We start from the raw sequence: 17,783 nt of genomic DNA, 5'->3' as shown, positions 1-17,783 counted from the left end.
TTCCTTCCGAGGAGTGGCTGGTGGGTTTGAACTGCCAGCCTTCTGGTTAGCAGTCAAGTGCCTTAGGCACTATGCTACCAGAGCTCCTAATAGTAGTCTCTATTAAATGCCTCTTTCAGACCAAGCACTGTGGGCCTTGTCTCATTTAGCCCTAAAAATAATCCTTATTGGTCTTATTTTGCCTGTTTTACAGATGACAAAAAATGAGGTAGGATATTTGTGACTTGGCAATGATCACACAAATGGTACATGGCAAAGCTAAAATTCAAATTCAAAGCATCTGGTGTTCACCACTGAAATCTAGAACTTTTAATATCAAATTGGCACTTTATCACTAAACCATGTTGCCTCCCCCTGTAAAGATATGGTAATCCTTTCTCCCAAAGGGACAATTAGTCATGGGCATAGTTTTTGACTACTAGCCAAAAACATAGCTCCTTAGAGGGAAGAAATTTGTACCATTCCCTAAGCACTTGACTCCATGTCATTGCCTAATTTATCTCCATTATCTAGAATGTCCACCTCTTATTCTCTGCTTTCCAATCATTTATTACTCATCTCCAGACTTTGTTCAACTTCTCAAAGTGAGTTAGATGCATTTTCGTGTATTGTAAAACTTAGCTTATCCTGAATTATAATTTTTGTCTGATAAACTCCATTTGTCTATGAAAGTTTTGAGAACAGAATCATGTATTCATTTATGTTGTACAAAGTCTAACACAACAAAGTTCCTACCGCAGAAGCTACTTGACACATGTTTGATAAACAAACAAATGAACAAATAAAACACAAATGAATGAATAGCCAGTAGTCAACTCCTCTTCAGGAGTACAATTAGAATTCCTCCTGATGAGAGGATTTAAAAGGGTAAAAACTCCATAGACGTCAGAAAATGTAGACCGCCTGAGTAGTTTTAGAGTTCAGCTTTAAAATGTCAGCCAACATGTGATGTTGGGTCCAAGATGTGATTTTTAGTCCTAGCATTTCAGACAAAGGCATCTTAGGAACACTCCTAGGGTCCTGGCTTGACTGGAACTTCAGAGCCCCAGTGGGATGCTGAGGTTAGGGAAATGGCAAAAGGGCTGGGCATCTAGTAAGTGGGTTTCACCTCTTGTGTCCCCCATACAGTTGTCATCTAAGGCCTATTCTTTTTATCAGGTAAGGACAAAAGCAAGACTGTCACAGCTGTCAGTGGATATTCTTAATTGCTGCAAGAGTAGCTGGGCTACGAGTCACTGGACGTTATGGATTGAACAGTGTCCCTCCAAAAGATACTCACTACATGCAAACATGACCTCATTTGGAAATAGTTTCTAAAGATGTTGCAGTTAGGTTAAAATGAGGTCATCTTGGAGTAGAGTGGGTCCTAATCCAATATGACTGGTGTCTTTCTAAGAGAAGATACATGGAGAGTAAGGAAGGACAGCCATGTGGGCAGATGCAAACCAAGGAATGTCAAGAATTACCAAGAGCCACCATCAACTAAGCATGGAACAGTTCCTCTCTCAGAACCCTCAGAAGGAATCAGCATGGCCCATACCCTGATTGAGACTTCTAGAGTCCAGAACTCTGAGACAACAAATTCTCACAAGCCACCCAGTTTGTGGTGTTTGGTTTTGACAGTTGTAGGAAAATAAAACACTGGGCTGCTGAAACACCTGATCACCTGGAGAGTAGGGCATTGCACTCCTGTCCTCACCAAGCTCAGATGTTAAGGCACAGAGCATGACAGGAGTTTCTTAAGTCCAGAACAGACATTTTAGTGGCCACTGCATAGCATCTAAGAGTTGATCAAAAATCTTTGTTCAGTGAGTGAATGAGTGGAGAAGTGAATAAAAAGAAAAGAAATCAAATCAATGTTTATAATTCCAAAGCCTGCTCTTCTTAGCAACTTGCTCCCGTTCCTCTTTATCAACACAAATGCATCTTTTGAGGCCTGGTTAGAACCTAATTCAGTCATGATTTCTTTATCATCTACTCCAGCTGGCTAGGTATGTCATTATCATTTGTAGGGTTTTTTATATTGTTCATATTTTAATAGGTTTACAGATTGTCTTCTCAATTAGATCCATACATCTTCTAGGCAAAGTCTTTGTCTATGTTCTTTTATTACTATTTCCACCTCTAGCATGGGAGCTCTGGTAGTAATGCCTAAGACACTTGACTGCTAACCAGAAGGCTGGCAGTTCAAACCCACCAGCCACTCCTCGGAAGGAAGGTTGGGCAATCTACTTCCATAGTGATACTGTCTCGGAAACCCAAGGAGGGGTCGCTATGAGTTGGGTCTGATTTGATGGCACATAACAACAACAACAACAACAACAGCAACAGCATGGACCAAAGACCTGGCAATCTACTTCTGAAAAATCAACCATGAAAACCCTATGGATTATAATAGTCTGATCCTATTGTGCATGGTGTCACTATGATTCAGGGCCAAATCAATGGCAGCTAACACAGCTACACCTATCATACAAAGCTAAGGCATGACTTTGACTATACAAGTAAAGAAAACAATAAAAAAGAGAGAGAGAGCGTGAAATTGTGGGAAAGAAAGAAGGAACAAGACAAGAGATTTTGGTGGCAAAGAAAAACTTGTTTTGTACAATCCAGCTGGTGCTAAAATTAAAATAGAAATGGCTTTCAAGATGGCATATGTAATTACAATTAATTAAATATTCTGTTACCTAAATTATTTAATTACCAAAGCTTCCCACAGTCTGTGAGTTGATTTAATCACAAATGCTATAAAAATTAGGGATGTGGTGAATGGATGGCCTCCATAGTACATTCCATATTGTAAACGGAACTCTGGTCCAGGAAAGGGAGGAAAGGAGGCAGAACACAGAACAGAGGGAGGCAAACGCCTTCTTGTGCTCCAGTCTGCTGGGATCTTTGTCTCAGAATGGGGGAGGATGGTAAGAGAACAGGGAGGGAATTAGAGAAAAGCATGAAAACAAATATGTCATTGACCAGGAGAGGATGCTGAAAAGGAGAGTGATATGGATGAGTCAGATAAACCCAAGTTCAGCCTAGTGGTGGCAGCTATTAGCTGAGGAGACTTTCCTGACTACTTTTCTCATCCATGTTGTTTTTGTTAGCTGCCATCGAGACTATGACTCCAAACACAACTGAACAAAATGCTGCCCAGATCTGCTACAGGTTTTCATTGGCTGATTCTCAGAAGTAGCTCATTAGGCCTTTCTGCCTAGTCTGTTTTAATCTAGAAGCTTCACTGAAACCTGTTCAGCATCATAGCAACAGGCAAGCCTCCACTGACAGATGGGTGGTAGCTGCGTGTGGTGTGCATTGGCTGGAACTGAACCCGGGTCTCCCACATGGGAAGTGAGAATTCTGCCACTGAGCCACCAATGGCTCTCATCCATAGATCCATAGACCTGAAATAATAACAACTTATGACAGACGGTAATAATAACAACAGGCAAGAGGTGGAATAACAATAACAATAATAAGGCCTATCCTATGTGCTGATGAAATAAGTTAATATATGTATACCATTTGCACAGTGAACAGCCCACAGTACACACAATGATTGTTAATTCCCTGCTTTGATTTTGAAAAATGCTTATTGTTTAAATTGGGGGCAGGGAGGAAGTTGGGGAAGAGGACAGAGCTGTCTGCTCCTCTGTTTCAATTCTCCTGAATGATTGTTTCACTGTGTAGGATGATGCTGATCCTGATGATACACTTGCTTCACTTGTCACAGACTGCTCCTCCTTCTCTTCATTCCATCCATCCAGCTGCCCGACATCTCTTATCCCATTTCTTTATCAGCCTTGCCCTTTGTCTCACCTGTGGATATCTCTGACTTGTGTGCTGAGCCATCTGTTCTGCTGATGGGCCTTCATTTTCTTTCACATTTTGTTTTCTTGGCTAAATGATTGTCTGTCTATCTCAGATAAGAGTGGTTTATCTCAATAACCTGAGAGTGTGCGAAGAGTGGAATGCACCACAGATGAGATCTAAGTGTTCAGTGAGGTGAAAGGTGAGTGTTTATTGGGACTTAGCATATTAAGGGAAAATGATATGGCTTATGGACTTGAAATATTAGAGTTGGAAAGGGCATAACATATCCTTAGCCCTCCTTACTTCCACCATCTTAAGTTACAGGTGTTCAAACCAAGGCATAAACCAAAAAAACAAACTCACTGCTGTCGAGTCGATGGCAACTCATAGTTACCCCTCCTTGGGTTTCCAAGGCAGTATCTCTATGGAAGCAAATTGCCCAGTCTTCCTTCTGAAGAGGGGCTGGTGAGTTTGAACTACCAGTCTTCTGGTTAGCAGTCAAATACATTAGGCACTACGCCACCAGAAAATGATTTGCTTGTGTTCCTGTAACACATGCATAGTAGGATCAGAAATCAGTCCTAAGTTCCCTTTTCCCATCTGGTGCCCTTTATGTGATATCCCACTGCTCTTTCATGGCAAGTTATAATTTTATTGGGTGCTATTTATTACTCCCCACCACTCGTACGTCAATTTGTCATACTGTGGTGGCTTGTATGTTACCGTGATGTTGGAAACTATGCCACTGGCATCCAAGTACCAGAAAGATCACCCATAGTGGATAGGTTTTGGTGGATCTTCTAGACTGTGACAAACAAAGAAGTAAGGCCTGGTGATCTACTTCCAAAAATTAGCCAAGTTGGTTACCAGGAGTGGGAGAGGAGGGGAAGAAACACTGGGAAAAAAAAAAAAAAAAAAGGATCTAAAGATATAGACAACAGAGGCAAATGATAGTATATGCACAATACTACATTACCACTAGCACCAAACATCAGGCTACAGATAAATACATAGACAAGTGAGAAGATCAGATAGGGGTTGACAAACAGGAATATACCCTAGACCAAGGATAGATTTGTTGTTGTTGTTGTTGTTATATGCCGTCGAGTAGACCCCGACTCATAGCGACCCCTCCTTGGGTTGCTGAGGCAGTATCACTACGGAAGTAGATTGCCCAACCTTCCTTCCAAGGAGTGGCTGATGGGTTTGAACCGCCAGCCTTCTGGTTAGCAGTCCAGTGCGTTAGGCACTATGCTACCAGAGGATAGATTTAGCTAAAGATAATCTTAGTATGCACTTGTGCTACAAAATTAGCCACACCTATTACAGGAGCAACAGAGGACAGAGTGGGAATAACCTCTCAGAGACAACCAAACACCTTGAAAGAGAGAATCACCGGGCCTACCGACTTGGGATCATAGTCTCAGGGGACACCAAACTCAACTGGCACAATATAGTACAGAAAAATCTTGTTACACAACCTCCTTTCATGAGTAGTGACTGGGGTCCTAAAAGCTTTTGAGCAGTCATCTAAGATGCAACTATTAGTCTCCTCTCATCTGGTAGCATAGTGGCTAAGACACTTGCCTGCTAACCAGATGGCTGGCGGTTCAAACCCACCAGCCACTCCTCGGAAGGAAGGTTGGGCAATCCTACTTCCGTAGTGATACTGCCTCAGAAACCCAAGGAGGGGTCGCTATGAGTCGGGGCCGACTCGATGGCAAATAACAACAACAACAATCTGAAACAAAGAGGAGTGAAGAAAATCAAAGGCACCTGGAGACAATTAGTCCAAGGATATGATGGGCACCATACAATTCTTCTGACCTGTAGCCTGGTGTTTGGTGCTAGTGACAATGCAGTATTGTGTATATACTATCATTTGCCTCTGTTGTCTATATGCCCAGCTACCAATGCCAACCACTTGGGAAGGGATCAAAACTGGAAGTCTTGGATAGAGTGGGAGGAAAAATGTGGAACGAAATTCAAAAAACCAAAAATGACCAGAATTACTTGTTGGATGGAGTCTGGTGGAACCCCCAGCACTATGGCTCTGGATTACCCTTCAGGTAATTGAATTGGACTCAGTCTCATGGATTGGCTCTCAGCCCAACAGTAGAAAGACCTACATCAGAACACCTACCCCAGGGCAATGCACCTACCTACTCTAGGGAGATACACCCCTTAGAGCAATCAGCCATGGGGCACCAGAGGGACAGCATTCACATAGAGGGAATGTTAGACAGACTGGAGTGCACAGTTAAGAAGGGCACAGGGAGGGGATAGTCACAGGGATGGGAAGGGAGGAGAGTGTGTTAGGGTTGGGGGTGGTAATTGGGGCGTGAAATCAAATGTACATGAACTGTTGAATGTAAAACAAATTTTGCTCTGTAAATTGCACCCAAAGCATAACAAAATTTGAAAAAAATAATCAGCTAATAAAAACCTTATGGATCACAAAAAACTTGTTTTGGACACCATCATAAGTAGGGAACAATTGCTAGAGAAGGGCACCATGTGTGATGAAGTAGAGTCAATGCAAGCATGGGAGACCCATGGTAAGATGGATGTGCACAATGCTGCAATGATGGGATTGAACATGCATACAATTGTGAGGATGACACAGGACTGGGCAATATTTTGTTCTGTTGTACGTAAGGTTGCCATGAGTCACAGTCAACTTGACAGTAGCTAACAATCACAACAACACTTACTACTCCAGAATCCTCAAGTTACTATGCCTGCAAACTGCCTCATCCCTTCTCATTCTTTTAATGACAAATTCACCCACCCCAATGCTCACTAATGCCACTGTTCCCTACTCAGCTTCTGCTCCTTTGTGGGAGCTAGTGAGGCTAGTCATGGGTATGGGGACAGGTACTCTGGTTCCTTAGCGAAATAACAAGAAGTATCCCCAGAAAACAAAAGGTCTGCTCCATTCTCACAGGTCATCCTGCAAGGAGCCCATCCTAGCACCCATTGAGTATAATTCATAGATCACTCTCATTTAGAAGCCATGGTTAGACCTGGATATAGCTGGAAGCTGTTCTACTTTGAGTGAGCTGTCCAGTTCTATCTTGAATATGTTCATTGATATGTGGGTAAACCAAAGGATTTCTGATTTTCTCTTTATACTTTATCCTAGGGTGATGGATGATCTCTAGAAGTTTGGAAATTCTCTAGTCAGGATATATCTTGGGTTTTACTTTTGCCTGCAACATCAGCCAGATAATTCCAATATTCAGCAAGAGTGAGTTTTCTTATCATGACTCCATATCTACATTTGTAGAACACAATTTATCAAGTACTTGGCAGGAGATATGGAGTGGCACAGAGGTAATTCTCTTATATTGGACTGATTTGAGAATTTTTTAATAAAAATTCTCCAAAATCCAGTTGCACTGATACAGATGGAATTGATAGTGTATGTGCTTCAGACTGAATTAACTCTATAAAGACTGAATTAATTACAGGAGTCCTCAGCAATTCCACTGTCAATACTCCTATCTGCCACTGCACTCTACTTCAGCCACGGAGCACCTTCAATCAAACAACAGATAGTACTCATCTTAGACTATTATAGTCCATAGAGGTCTCTAGATTACTGACAAGAGAGTTAGCATTATCCATATTTGGATCCCTGCATGTTTATTTTAGAAATACAAAAAATCAATTCCAACCCAAGAGGATTTATGTTTCCCCACACAGAGTGGTACATACTCCATTATGAGTACTATTTACTCCATGCTTACTGTCCAAGAATTGCCTATTGAGGCAACTCTCAGGCCACTCCATGGGTACCAGCCCCAGCCCTCATTTTCTCTCCACCCAGGTCCTCACAGCTGGACCTATTGTTTCCTCCACCTGACAGGTCATCACTGCTCCAACTCCTAGGTCAATCCAGAGACATGAAAGGGAATATTTAAATAGCCTAATCCACAACAATTGCAGTCAGCATCAGTCACTTTACTTAATTAAGATCCAGTTGCTCAGGTACTTGCCATTGCCTTCTCTGTTGTTAGAGTCAGGATCTGACATCCCTAGGAATGATAACAGTAATGATAATTATGATGGCTAACAAAGATCACTTACTATGTCTAGGCAATGTTTTAAGCACTTTACCATCAGCACATTTAAGCTCCCCACTGGCATCCCTGGGTGGTGCAAATGGTTCAGTATTCAACTACTAACCAAAAAGTTGGTGGTTCAAGTCCACTCAGATGCACTTCAAAAGAAAGTCCTGACAATCTACTTCCAAAAATATCACAGCCATTGAAAACCCTATGAAACACAGCTCTACTCTGAAACCCATGAAGTCTTCATGAGTTGGAAATGATGGCAACTGGTTGTTTTTGTTTTGTTTTGTTTTGATTTTTGGTAAGCTACACACTAACATCTATCTGACTCATAGTCCATTCTTAAGGACCCCTGCCCTATTTCCCATGCACCACATCCAAGGACTGCCACTTGATTCTTTGCTGACTGCCCAGTTCTTTTACTTTCCTTTTCTTTTCTAGGACTAAAGACTTGACAGGATTATGCTATATACAGAATTATGACTCTACTATTTTCTGCCTGATTTCTAAAACCAGAGTCTCCCCTGGAGTCTCACTCCCTGGCCTTGAAGTCACAAAGCTCTCTGCTGTATGAACCTTGCCATTGCCTCCTCTGTTGTTAGAGAGTTGACCTTTCTGTTTGGACATTGAGCCTACCCAGGTCTGAAAAACCCATACTTGGAGTGGTAGGTTCCATGCCAGGACTTTGCCTGATGTCTTGAAAAAATAATCATGATATGCCAAGATGGTCCAACATTGAGTTCCTTTTGAGTACCTTCATAACTAACATGCATGGACTTTTTAAACTACTTAATTTTTTTTAAACTACTTAATTTTTTTAAAACTACTTAATTTATACCAATATTGAAATAGCAAGAGTGCAATTCCCTCATGGATTTTACAGACTCATTTCTGAAGCTTCATAAAAGGGAACACTTAGGCCAGGTGACTCTAATGCTTAAGAAAGTAAATGGTAATGAAAGATAACAGAGACATTCAAACTAGCACTCTGAGCTTGTCATTTGTTTATTTTTGTTGCTCTCCACCGTCTTGAGTTCTAATGGTCCCTGATAAATAGCATGCTGGATTATGATTACAGAGCAGACATTGTTATTACATGGTGCAGTTGTCATCTGTGCAGCCATTACTGCCAACATTCAGGGATCCATAATAATGAAAGCAGAGATAACATGGATAATTAAAACTTAAAGAGAATCCAATATCATTTTTAAGCCATTTAGTTTCTCCCATACCAAAGATTTTCTCCTAACTCACAAATGCATAGACTACATTAAGCTGTATCTCTTCTTTCTACTCATACCCACCCTGTGGTGAAGGGAGATAGGACCAATTTATAAAATCATTTGAAGACAGAGAGTTTAAAAAAAAAAAGAAAGAAAGAAAAGCCCTGGGTAATCCACAGCCTGATTAATCATGCTGAGGTGACAATGAGTGAGTAGTAATACATTTATATTTTCATGATAGGTTCATCTATAGGGGCCAGAATACTCTAGGTATCAGATAATCAGTGCCTAGATAATTAAGTGTTGGATGAACTTCTATGTGTCTCCAAGAAGAAATCTTTCACTAAGGAGGAAATATCAAATCTAATGTCGTCTGGGCTCCTTTTTATTGTCTAAAGCATGTCTCAGCTGTGACTTTGGATTAGATCTCTTTGCTCAGGCTTCTTATCTGTACAAGTGGCCTTATGATCACCATCAGACACTATTCTGCACAGAAGGAGATGCTGAATATAATAAAGGGAAAATGAGCATCATTTCCCAGTGGAGATGAGCTTCTTCTCCCCAACCCCCTTTTCCAGTGAACCTTAGGACTCATGGCTTTTTAGGGTCCCTCTATTACTTGTTTGACAACATATGAACATCTAATTATACCTCTTTGAAGAAGAATAACTGACACTGCAAGATTCCTGTGAGTCTGCTTCATGTGGAGCAAGGGGTGCTAACTGCTGAGTAGGGTCCCTAAGACCCTGATGCTGAGTTCTTTTCAGGGAGAGACAGAGAGGACAAGAACAAACTTTCTTTCTGCCTGAAGAGATGCCTCACAAATCTTCTCTTACCCATTTTGAGAAGAGAATTAATTACATAAGGTCTCTCAGTCAACAACCAGTTGTGATACTCTATGAAGGGAATAAGGCCTCTCAACTCAATGACTTCCAGAGAATGTCTAGTATCCTTCCAAGGATATCTCTTGTTCACATATTTCAAAAACAAACAAACAAAACATTACTATTGAGTTGACTCTGACCCATAGCAAAGCTACAGGACAGAATAGAACTGCTCATAGGATTTTTCAGGCTTTAATCTTTATGGAAGCATACTGCCACATCTTTCTCCCACAGAGCTGCTGGTGGATTCTTCCCCTCCCCCCCCATGAGGGATCCTCATTCATGCATTGTTGTTGTTGTTGTTGTTATGTGCCGTCGAGTCGGCCCCAACTCATAGCGACCCCTCCTTGGGTTTCCGAGGCAGTATCACTACGGAAGTAGGATTGCCCAACATTCCTTCCGAGGACCCTCAAAACCCACTTGGACCATTTCTTCAGATGGCTTCATGATGAATGAGTGCTTGCACATAGGGCCTCAGCTAGGTTTTAGCATAAAAGAATCATCCAGCAAACTGCTACTGCTTGGACCTCGACATCAAGGAACCAAAAACCAAACCAAACTCACTGCCATGGAGTCGGATCCAATTCATCGTGAACCCTCCTTGGGTTTCCTAGGCAGTATCACTGCAGAAGTAGATTGCCCAACCTTCCTTCCAAGGAGTGGCTGGTGGGTTTGAATTGCCAGCCTTCTGGTTAGCAGCCAAATGCCTTAGGCACTACACCACCAGAGCTCCCAACATCAAGGATACGAGAAGAAGAAAACGTAGACTTGAACATAGTTGCTTGCAGGTAACTGGCATGCACACTGGACTATTGGGAGAAGGGGAAACTAGATACTAAAGCCCTCAGCTGAGATTAGAATGTCATTGAATTATTTTCCACATTTTAGCAGGATCTCTCCTCGTAGGTTAGAATACTCTAAAAAACACCTAATCTCAAGTCCATTTTACAATAAATAACCCATAAAGCTAATTTGAGGCACAATCTCTATCTGTTTTTGTTGTGAATATTTTTTTTTCAAAGCTGAAAAATCAATTGTCCTCTTCCACCCTTGCCTATTAATAGTCTAATCTCTACATCATAGCTTGAGTTATTCTTTTAAATCCCAAATCAGATCATATCACTCCTCTACTTCAAACATTAATGACTTTCCAGCTCATGAAAAGTAAAAACAAAGACCTCGTAATGGCGTACAAGACCTTTCATGCTCTCGTCTCCAGTGACCTTTCCAACTTTATGCAGGACCTCCTGGCTTATTCCACAACAGCCACACTGGCAACCAGGGAACTCTAACCTTTGGAATTTTATTTTATTTTTAAACTTTTTATAGTGATTTGAATGAACATTTACAGAGAAAATTGGGTTTCCATTCAACAATTCATACATATTTTGTTTCTTGATATTGATTAAAGTCCCCACAGTGTAATATCACTCTTTCCACTTCCTCCCCGTGTTTCCTGTTTCCACTCATCCTTTCTTCCTATCCCTTCCTGCCTTTTGAGCTTCATTTCTGGGCAAATATTGCCCTTTTGATCTTGTATGGTTGATTGTTCTAAGGAGTGTGCCCCTCAAGGTAGTACACACATTGTTTACCTTATAGGCCTGTCTATTGTTTTTCTGAAAGTTGAGCCATGGGGGTGAGTTCCAGGCTTAAAAGGTATCTAAACACCATTGTCTCAGGATTTCCACCACTTTCTATCAGACTGGTCATTTTTATGATTTTAAATTTCATTCCACATTTTTATCCCACCGCATCCAGGATCTTATATTGGAAACTCTTTCAGAGTTGTCAGCCCAAGCACCATCTAGTTCTTCTGGTCTCAGCATCAGAGGCTGAGGTCACAGCTCATTAGTCCTTTGGTCTACTTGTTTCCATGTGTCTTTGATTTTCTTCACTCTTCTTTGTTCCAGATGGAGAGTGAGGAATAGTTGCTCCTTAGATGGCTGTTCACTAGCTTTTAAGACCCCAGTCACTACTCACCACAGTAGGATGTAGAACATTGTTGTTCTGAACTATGTTGTGCCAATTGACTAAGATGTCCCTTGAGACTGTGGTACTAAACCCCTAAGCCCAGCAACTCATTCCCTCAAGGTGTTTGGTTATGGCTAATAAGTTTTCATAACTTTATTCCAGATTGTTCTACTATGAACATGGAAATATTTATGTTGTTGTTGTTGTTGTTATTTGCCGTTGAGTCGGATCCGACTCATAGCGACTCCTCCTTGGGTTTCCGAGGCAGTATCACTATGGAAGTAGGATTGCCCAACCTTCCTTCCGAGGAGTGGCTGGTGGGTTTGAACCGCCAGCTTTCTGGTTAGCAGTCAAGTGCCTTAGGCACTATGCTACCAGAGCTCCCTGGAAATATTTATAGCACATACAAATACTTATATAGAAATATCCTCTGCCAAACCTGTATGTAGTGATGGGTGTAGTCCCATTTGCCTATCCATACATCTTCAGCTTGCCTATCTGCCTATGTATCTACTTGTACATTATTTTGTTATTACTGATATTTTAGGACTGTGTGTGTAAAAGTAATTGCCTCTATTGTCTGTAACTCTTGTGCACCTCTCTGTGTCTTTCTTGGCCTTAGTGATATTGTGCTGATTATCCCTTTATTGTATAATGGTTTTCTCTTTATCCAAATTAATTTGTGTCTATCATACAGTTAATGATTTTCCCATTCCTTCTATCCCATCCCTGGTAATCACCAAAGAATGCTTTTCTCTATGTGTAAAACTTTCCTTGACTTTTTATAATACTGGACTCATATAGTATTTGTCCTTTTGTGATTGACTTATTTCACTCAGCATAATGCCCTCCAGGTTCATCCACATTAGTGCCTAAGGCATTTGACTGCTAACCAGAGGCTGGCGGTTAAAAGCCACCAGCACTGCTCGGAAGGAAGGTTGGGCAATCTACCTCGATAGTGATACTGTCTCAGAAACCCAAGGAGGGGTTGCTATGAGTTGGATTTGATTCGACGGCAGTGAGTTTGGTGTTTTTGGTTCATGGATTCTTTGTTATTCTTTAACATTGCATAGTATTCCATTGTGTGTGTGTACCATAGTTTGTTTACCATTCATCCACTGATGGGCATTAGGTTCTTTCCATCTTTTTGCTATTGTGATTAATGCTGCAAGAATATGGGTGTGCATATATCTACTTGTGTCTCAGCTTTTACTTCTTTAGGAAATAGAGCTAATAGTGGGATTGCTAGATCAAATGATATTTCTATTTCCATCTTTTTAAGGAAATGTCACAGTAGTTGTACCATTTTACAGCCCCACCAGCAATATATGGGAATTCCAATCTCTCCACACCTTCACCATTATTTGTTGTTCTCTATCTTATTGAACTTTGCTATTATTGCTGGAGTGAGATGATATCTCATTGTTGTTTTGATTTGCAACTCTCTAATGGCTAATGATCATGAGAAGTTCTTCATGTGTTGCTTGGCTGCCTGAATGTCTTCTTTGGTGAAGTGTTTGTGCATGTCCTCTGTCCACTTTTTAAAATTGGGTTGCTTGTCTTTTTATTGTTGAGGTGTTGAAGTTTTCTGTAATTTTAGAGATTAGGCTCTTGCCCTATATGTCACTGACTTTTTTTTTTTTCCACTAATATGTAGGTTCCCTTTTTACTCTTTTGAAGAACTCTTTTGATGCATGTAAGTATTTAATTTTTAAGAGGTCCCAGTCATCTAGTATATTTTCTGCTGTTTGTGCATTTTTAGTTATAGTCTATTTATGCCATAAATTAGGGCCCCTAAGTTTACCTTTGGGAGTTCTGGTGGCATAGTTTCCTGCTAACCAGAAGGCTGGTGGTTCAAACCCACCAGCCACTCCTGGGAAGGAAGATTGGGCAATCTACTTCTACAGAGATACCACCTTGGAAACCCAAGGAAGGGTCTCTATTAGTTGGAAACAACTCGATGGCAGTGAGCTTGTTTTGTTTTGTTTTTGTTAAGTTTACCCTTATTTTTTCTAACCAGCAGGCTGGAAAGTTGGACAATCTACTTCCATAGTGATACCACCTTGGTAACCCAAGGAGGGGTCACTATGAGTCAGATCCAACTCCACAGTGGTGAGTTTGGTTTTTCAGTTTGATCTTTAGGTCTTTGATCCATCTTACATGAGTTTTGGCATATGGTGTGAGGTATGAATCTTGTTTCATTTTTCTGCAAATGGATAACTTGTTTTGCCAGCACCATTTGCTAGAGAGATTTTCTCTTCCTCTTTTAGTGGATTCCAGCCCTTTATTGAAGATCAGCTGTCCATAGGTGGATGGATTTACTTATGAGTTCTCAATGCTGTTCCATTGGTCCATGTATCTGTCCTTGCACAAATAGCAGGTTGTTTTGACTACTGGGACTGTAGAGAAGAGTTTGAGATTGGGAGTGTGACACCACCTACTTTCTTCTTTTTCATTAGTGCTTTGCTTATCTTGTCCTTTCCATATAAAGTTGATGATTGGTTTTTCCATCTCTTTAAAAGAGCTGGATTGGGATTGCATTCTATCTGTAAATCACTTTGGGCAGTATTGACATTTGCACAATGCTAAATCTTCATACCATGAGCATGGTATGTTCTTCCACTTATGTAGGTCTTGTTTGGTTTCATTCAGTGATGTTTTATAGTTTCCTTTGTACAAGTCTTGTAAAACTTTGGTTAGATTTATTCCTAACAATTTTATCTTTTTGGTGGTTATTGTAAATTATTTCTTGTTGTTGGTGTACAGCCCTGGTGGCATAGTAGTTAAGGCATTCGGCTGCTAGCCAAAATGTCAGTGGTTTGAACTCACCGGCTGCTCCATGGGTGATAGATGAGGCAGTCTGCATCTATAAAAATTTACAGCCTTGGAAACTGTGGGACGGGACAGTTCTACTCTGTCCTGTGATGTCATTATGAGTTGGAATTGACTTGATGACAATCGATTTGGTTTGATTTTTTGGTGGTGTAGCGCAATCAGACTGACTTTAGTATGTTGATCTTGCACCTTGACACTTTGCTGAATCTTTCAAATAGTTCCAGCAGTTTTCTTGCTGAGTCTCTGGTATTTTCTATATATAGGATCATATCATCTCTAAGTAGGGATAGTTTTACTTCTTCCTTACCAATTTATATACCTTTTACTTCCCTTTCATGCTTTATTCCCTGCCTAGGACTTCCAACACAATACTGAATAGGAGTGGTGACAGAGGGCATCCTTGTCTGGTTTCTCTTTGCAAGGAGAATGCTTTCAGTCTCTCTCCAGTGAGAATATTGTTGGCTATTGGTTTTGCATACATGCCCTTAATTATGTTGAGGAATTTCCCATCTATTCCTAATTTGTTGAGAGTTTTTATCAGGAAAGAGTACTGGATTTTATCAGATGCCTTTTCTGTATCTGTTGATATGATCACATGATTCTTTTGTTTTATTTATGTAATGGAATATGTCTATTGGTTTTCTAACGTTGAATCATCATTACATACCTTTATCTTGGGAATTTTCAGTGTTCTTTCAGCTTTGAATGCTCTTCTCCTAGATAGTCAAATAATTCCTTCTATCATTTCATTTAGATCTCTGCTCAAATGTCCCCTGAGAGGTTTTCCATAACCATTTTATTTAATGTCCTATTCTTGTTACCTTGCTTATTTTACTCCAAAGAGTCTGGCAACCCCCCATGAGAATGCAAACTTAGTGAGTGCTGGAATTTTTTTTTTTCAGTTTACTGTGATATCCTCAGTGGCTACATCTGCATCATGGGTAGGTATAATCTCAATAAATATTTATTGGATGCATGAATAAATAAGACACTAACCAAATGGTTGGTACCTTAAACCTACCCACTGGCTCCATCAGAGAAAAGACCTGGTGATCTGCTCTCATAAAGATTACAGCCAAGAAAACCCAATGGAGTGGTTCTACTCTGTCACATGGGGTCACTGTGATTACAAATTTGACTGAAAGGCACCTAACAACAACAACACTATGAGTCTCAAAGTACTTTCAGAGATAAATATCTTTTTTAAAGGGAGAGCCTTACAAGTAATCAAACAATAGAACAAAATAAAATACATGAAACTTGAGAATATTGGTCAAAGGAAAATAAAATAGGAGAAGGGATGAATCTGAAAGTGAGTTTAATACACAAAATTCATGCACTTTCTTATGTAGTAGCAAGGGGCCAACCAAAAGTTTGATTTCAAGCTTCTTAGCAGCCAATGTGAAGATAGAAACACGATCAATTTTATGGTTTATATTGTCCATAGGATAAAAATACAGATATTATAAAAAGAGTTGTCCAGGAGAAGTACCCAGGTAAGGACATGAAATAAATTCTCCTAAGTAGAATTTATGTCTTCATAGGAAGGACACAGCAATATAAGAATTAATCTCTTCAACAGCAACCTTCCACTCTCACTCTGCAGAGGGCACAAGGGGCATGCATGGCCCATGGGATAAGGTGATCTTACCCCATGGGGAGGAGAAGGAACATATTCAACAGGGCAGTGACCCTCCTTATATGTGTTTGTCTTTCAGCTAGTATTTAAAAAAAAAAAAAAAATCTGCCCCAAGACTGACACTGGGATGAAAAACAAATTGTCACTAATGTAGCTCTTTGCTTATGAAGGTAGGTTACAAATGGGCTTGTTCTGGGCCTCAGAAAAATCCTTTCTATTAAATAGAGAAGAGAGATGCGGTAGTAAATTATTGGCCAGGAAAGCCTCACAGCACAGGTTAAATAAATGAGCTATCTAAGGTACTGGACTCTTTTGCCACAGGAAGAAAATGGACTTTTTGTGTCCAATTCACTTCATTTCAGTTCAATAAACATTTATTGAGAACCTAATATGCGTTAGATACTCTTAAGCTAATACTATGAAAATCAATAAAACTCTGTACATCCTATCAAGTAGGTCATAATCAGAGGAGACAGAGAGGCCAACCTGATGATCCCAATCCAGTATTATGGTAACTACTAAGGATACTCAAGCAGCAAAGTGAATGAGGCCTTTAACTCAGCCCAGAGGAATCCGAAAGAAACCCAAAGGAGGAGATCTGTGAACTGAGTTTAAAGAATACTCTACCATTACCATTCCTGCTCCAATCCATAAGAGATAGCCAAAGTGTGAGAGTAGACAAGTATAACTATGCACATATGTACACAGGTGTGTATATGTGTGTGTGTGACAGGGTGGTGATGGGGAAGATAGTATTGTAAATCCAGGGAACAGCATATGCAAAATGAAAAAAGAATGAAACTGGAGGCAACTTGATACTAAAATTTAAGGTTAGAGGAAGGAGCTGCTGGAAATTCATTAAGAGAAATATCCAGAGGCCAGGTCATAAAATGTGATCAGATGATTTTTGTAAGCAATGAGAAGTCACTAAAGTGGTTTAAGCAGAGAAGTACCATGGCCATACTCTTGTTCTGTATTACTCCTGAAATGCTGTAGAGGAAGGAGTGGAGTTGGCATTCTGGGTGGGGCACGGGAGAGGGGAGACTTAGAGACTGTTTAGGATTTTGCAATGATCAATGAGAGAGCATGTGGGCCTGATTTAGGGCAATAACAATTGGAAAATGACTTTGGAGAGGCACTAACAGAAATATTAACAGAATTTAGTAAGCCACTAGGCAAGGAATGGGGGAAAGGAATCTGGAATGATTCTCCTATTTCATATGGGTGAGGATGCACCAAGGGGACCCAGAATTAGAAGCTGCACATTCACCTGTGAATGGGCCTCTTTGGTGTGTATGTGTGATTTGGATGAAAGTTTACAGAGCAAATTCACTTTTCATACAGCTGT

The sequence above is a fragment of the Orycteropus afer genome, unplaced genomic scaffold (genome assembly GCF_000298275.1).
Source record: "Orycteropus afer afer isolate SDZICR_OR568_19922 unplaced genomic scaffold, OryAfe1.0 scaffold00175, whole genome shotgun sequence".
NCBI classification, from domain to species: domain Eukaryota; kingdom Metazoa; phylum Chordata; class Mammalia; order Tubulidentata; family Orycteropodidae; genus Orycteropus; species Orycteropus afer.
The sequence above is the reverse complement of the archived record's forward strand: the minus strand, read 5'-3'. Positions refer to the sequence as shown.